The following is a 6,000-nucleotide window of genomic DNA, read 5'->3' as shown; positions in this document are numbered from 1 at the left end:
TGAACAGAGGTAGCTGCTGAATTTAGACGTGGTGAAAAGCAGTTCACATCTTCCTTTGAAACACCTGCTATTGTCCTATGACCATGACAGGACACAGGTATACTGCCTACTATTCCACTTCCACTCTACTATGGCAACTTCTAGTAAAATCATATACACAGTCATAGGCTTTTCTCTCACATGGGAGTTGTTTTGCCTGTGTAAATCCAAAATAAGGTAACTTTTTTTTTTTTTTGCCTTTGGTACTTGAGCTAAGTTCTCTGAGTGTCCTCTACCCTCTGTTTGCCAGAAGCTTGGAGTGAACAAAAGGGAATGGATCACTTGATGACTGCCTGTTCTGTTCATTCCCTCCGAAGCACCTGGCTTTGGTCACTGTCAGCAATCAGGATACTGGGCTAGATGTATCATTGGTCTGATCCAGTATAGCCGTTCTTATGTTAAATGAGAACCTGGACAGTACTTCATCCATTTCAAAGCTCAAAAGCATGAATTTTACAGTGTGCAAGGGGAAAGAATTTGATGCATCAGCAGAGCTTCATGAAGATGCTACTATGTAACTGAATTAAGTAGTTACGCAGAGTCGTTTCTGCTGTCACAGTGGCAGATTAGAGCACCTTATCACAGAACGGTTTGTGACAACACACTGTACAGCTTTATCACCAAACTACCACCTCTAGGTGGAATTTGCTTTCAAGGGCATTTAAGCATCTAAACTGTCACTGAGCATGTTGTTACGGAGATTTAGGAGACTATCTTGCTTTACTGCACAGTTCTCAAGAATTGAAACATGATCACACTCTAAACTCATTTTATTGACAGTGTGTTTGGTGTTTAAATTTTTGAATTGTTTTGTTGAGCCTAGAACACAGAAGTGACATGCAGAAAAGAGGTGGTGGAAACAGAAAAAGAAGAGTGGGGAAGGAAGAGCAACAAAGGTCAAAAATAGCAGTGGCCCAAGATGGAGGGGCATATTTTCCCAATGAATGATCCTAAAGTTGGCACTAAAGTACTTCATAAATAATAGCAGCTAAACTTTTCATTACTATGTAAAGGTCCAGTTCTATCCTCGGCCTGTGTACAACCCTTCTGCTCACATCAGGGGCGTCCTTTTGTGGAGGGAGGGGGATGTGGAGTCTTGAATGTATAATCTTGGCCCGTGGACCATAACTGAAAGTGGAATCTGGCCAGTAGTTTTAACACTATACCTTTAGTCATTGCATAATTTTAGACAGTTTTTGACAATTTTTGAATTTTTCCACATCTTCTTTTGGATACAATTTAAACATTGCAAGAGGACACAAGGAGCTACATGATGATGCTGAAGAACTAGTAGGGTTACACTTAAAGGACAAAATGATCTATTGGGGAACAAATGCATTAGCTTGTTTTGTTTGCATTGGCATTAAATTATACAGTAATTATTCGGTGCCAGTGAGCTGTGATCTAATGGCAGATATAGCGCTGTCTTTCAGACATTGCATTACAGGGTTTTCATCCAGCTGGAAAACTCCCTATCCATTTAGTTACTCAACCGAAAAATAAAACTGTAGTGCCTATTGTTATCTGCCTGGTTTTGGAAGATTAGACTGTGGTACACAGAGATTTACTAGACCTTCAGATGCTATTTCACCATGCCACAGATATAGGATTTTCCCCCCTCCATGCTATAATCACCTTGCCGAGCAAGATTGAATAGCATCATTTTTAAGGTTATGATTTTACAGCTAACTTTTCAAATTTCTATTGACCTTCCATCTTGTATTTGTAGATGCAAAATTACACATGAGAATTGGGGGACTTTTGGGGGGAGAAGGAGGAGGGAGTCTGTACCTCAGTTGATGATCTTGTCTACACTGGGGATTTGCCCCAATTCCAGCCATTGGCTGCCAGACAACAACTGCTACTCTGGTAAAGGATTCCACAGCTGGGATTCCCAGTCCTGAGAATGCTCTGCTCCCTACATGTCGGAGTCTTAGTTTGGGCCTGCCTAGTGGAAGCCTGTGGACTGCAGCTGGCTTGGTGGGTAACAAATAAGACATCTCTGATATAGCCAATTCAGGCCTCGTAGAATAGAACTAGGATTTTGAATTCTATATATTAGCATCAGCTGTGCATGACCCCCATGATCAATGTCCTGGTTCTGTAGGGGAGGCACTGGTGGACCGCAGTCATTGCCATCTCCTTTGTTTCTTTCCAAAGCGCACAAGCCCCAGTAACAGCCATACAGAACAGGGCCTAGGCAGTGCATAATGTAGCAATTTCCATTTCACATCAGCTATTCCTAACTTGCCGAAACAACTTCCATTTGGGCTGAACTGATCCAGGCTAGGTCTCAGCCCAGAGAGGCAGTTTTTTGGGGAAGAGTTTGAGCAAAATCTCTTCATTATAATTAGCTGATTTCAGAAAACTAAAGGCCAGATTGCTACTCTCGCCAGGTGAGCAGGAGAGGCTGGGAGGAGCTCCTTCCCCAATAGGCAGCACCTTCTGCTCACTAGAGACCACATCTTCACAACTCTCTGAGCACAAAGGGAGGGTAGAAGATTTAAACCTACCAACAGCACTTAACTTTAGAGCTTGTGGAGAACAGATATTCCATATTGTGAAGGATTTTGAGATTTCAAAATGTTTTCTTTCCAATTAGGAACAAAACCCAAACATTTCTAAATCCCCAATAAAGGAGAATTTGGGGAGAGGAGTGCAAGTGGGGGGGAGGATTGTTTGGGATAAATCAAAACATTTTGCGTTGACAAAATCAAAATATTTCAGTTGCAAAAATGTTTTATGACTTTGAACTTTTTTATTTTAAATCATCATATGTAATATCACACCAAAAAGCTCAAAAAGACGGTGAAAGGAAAAATAAAAATATTTCATTCCTAAACTGTCCATATGGAACATTTCAACGCTGTCAGAATTTCTTTCCCTTTTGGCTTTTTTAACTCTAAGTCAAGACTTTTGTGAAACAGACAAGATTCCACAGAGCATTTTGATTTTGACAGAAGTGCAGTCTTCAACAGAAAACTTCCATCACAGTTCCTCTGACTAGCTCTGCTCAACACACCAGAAAGGGGGTGTGCCTGGGCTGAGGGGGGGAGAGGCGAGGCCATAATCCTGCAACCCCCATCTCCAATCTTTTGTTGGAAGGATGATGCACTAGAGGGGTACAAATTGCACCTTTTCCATAGCTATATCAGGGGCTGCCAGCAAATGTGCTTCTGCTGAGGCTGTGGAGGTATTATACCACCTCCTCCCCTATGCAGGCATAAAACATCCATCCATTGCACTCACCTCTTTGCCTTTATATCCACCTTGGTGTATAGCTCTAACCACCCTATAAGTTAGGCAGTTTCAATTCAGTTACTTTTTCTTACACACCCTCAAAGCCTAGGAACAGCCTACTATTGCAATATAGCCAGGGATCAAAGTGGGTTGTCTTGTTGGTTCTGGAGGCTGTCGCCTTGTGTTCTGTAATCCAAGGAGATCAGTTTGTGCATGGAATGGGTGATGAGCTCTTCAGGCAGGGCTTGCCTCTTCCATGCTGGGGCTCTAGGCACTATTCTAATACAAATACTGATCAGGAATTGGGAGGGAATTCAAACACTTTTGGAGTACAGAGAGGACAGTTGAGAAGGTGCAGAAAAAGCCATGCATTCTCACTGTTCTCAGCCTTAAAAAAAAAAAAAGAGAGATGTGAATTCATCATACAGCTGAGATTGGTGCAGAGACTATAAGGAACAGCCCTGCTTACAAGATTGTGTGTTAATTGCTATCTAATATGCTGGGTCCATGGAGCAAACTGCTGCTTTAGTGCTGCCCCCTGGGCCAGTGACATCATGGTGTCATTGGGATTTCAATGGAACATTGGCCCCATCTGAAGGACATGCAGGTGCGAGGCTGGAGGCCAGCAGCAAAACAGCTACATCCCTTCCTCACAGACATGGCCAACTTCTCTTAAATCCATTGTCTACAGACCCGCAGTGACACACTCCTTACTGCTACATACAAACTCAATTTTGGCATCACAATAGACTGCACCAGAATACACAGGGAACTTCTCACTTGGACAGCGATCGTGATCCTTCTATTTGCCCTCAAACCCCCAACTGGGAACAATTTTTGTCCCTTCCTATTCCTTTTATAGCATGAGTCAACTTTATCTCCACAGGCACAAGGGGATGTAACTTGTACTCCCAAGTACCTACAGGGATAGCTGTACTGGAAAAGGTGTCCTAAGCCAGAGAAGGGCAGCTTTAAAATCTGGTCAGGGCTTCACAGACAGAACCCAGCTAGGAAGGGTTGTCTTGCAGAGGTGCTGAAGCAGTGCATCACGGTTAGGCCAGCCCCATCCCTTCCCAGGCCAGCCGCACCCACACTGAGGCTGAGCCAACTTCTGGCAGAACAAGGTTTGCAGGTGGCCTGTGACCCAGCTCCAGGGGGAGTTGCTGCCACCTGAGAAACACAACATGGGATACTCTGGCAGAAACCAAAGCCAGCACAACCTAGGGTGCAAATCAGTCCCAAGAAACAGACATGGGGAGCAGAAGCAGTGTTTAGATTTGATTTTAGCTAGGACTGCGCTTTGAAGTAAACTAGGATTATATCTGAGATTCAGCTTTGACTGCGTTGTAAGGTCAATAGCTCTTTTTACCTGATTTCAGCAGAAACTATTGGACACTACACAGTGTTAGCTGCTCTTGCACAATTCCTGCCAGGTGGGGCTCCAGGCTCCCATGAGAATGGCTGCTCCTGCAAGCTTCCACCCCCAGTTAAACCACGGTTTTTCATGTTAGCACAGCCAGGGCTGAAGGGACTGTTATGCTAACAGCTGCTAGAGGATTTGGAAAGGTTCAGGTTCCTTAATACCATACACTATCTTTGCTCTATACACTTCATTCCCATCAGAAAGTTCTAATCGTATCTAACTACATTTTGAGGAATAGAGAAGTTGGGACTAGAAGTCAACATTTAAGAAAGGTTAACCGGGGCATACAAGCTTCTAAGAAAGAAAAGGCTGAAACATGTCATTTGTTTGTTAGCTAATTCAAACCTATGTCACAGCCTGAAATGAATGAGGAGGCCAACGCAGAAATAATGCTGGTTCCATTTTCTTTTCACAACTGCTGAAGTCAACAACAGCAGTAAGTGCAGATGCTGCAGATAGAGTGAACGAAATCACTGCTTTGAAAAGCAGAGAATAGTGTGGTACCAAGTTCAGGCCTGATGCAGAAGGGGGCATCTGCCATCTTATTCCAATTAAAATACAAACACAGAGTGGACCCTGCCCTTCCTCTTTTGGGATTAAGATGGAGAAGAGGACTGGCATTTCTTATATTTAGGTACAGAAAGTAAACATAGCTCTCTCTAAGGCATTTGTGTCCTAGTGAAATATGCACCTTTAAAATCAGTCTGTGATCTATCAAAGAACAAAACCATCAGCAATACTCTGTCTCTTCTCAAAACCCAGTCAAAGCAACTCATAAAATGTAGTTTTGTATTCTTTGAAAACACGGATCCGCTCCTAGTGGTTGGACAAGATTGCTTGTTCCACTGATACTTTATTAGACTTGGTTGCCTCTTCTAGCCTCCAATAGCGTGTGCTCACTGGCCATTGCCTGACCAGGAAGTGGAGCGTATAACCCAGCTTATTTCTTATGACAGAATTTGGAGCCCATGAATCACAGCCTTCACTTCACTACCCACGTTCTCCTTCCTGGATGGTGCATCCAAAAGCATAAGGTCCCAGATCCACAATCCTTTCCACCTATTCTAGGCCATGCAGAGTTTAACATGCCTTGGAATGACAGATTGCAGAAGCCTCACATTGACCGACTCCAGTGCCCTTTTACATTCTGTAATTCACATGCACTAGGTAAGAGTGTAGGGACTTTGGTGCAGCAGGGACTTTGACTTGGTTTTGTTTGAGGAGAGGCATAGCAGGAGGAGTGATGGGAAACCCAGCACACATTTTTCCACTGTGGTAAAGTGAAACATTGTGCATTG

Source organism: Lepidochelys olivacea (assembly GCF_965140295.1).
Source record: "Lepidochelys olivacea isolate rLepOli2 genome assembly, chromosome: 2".
Classification (NCBI taxonomy): Eukaryota; Metazoa; Chordata; order Testudines; family Cheloniidae; genus Lepidochelys; species Lepidochelys olivacea.
The sequence above is the reverse complement of the archived record's forward strand: the minus strand, read 5'-3'. Positions refer to the sequence as shown.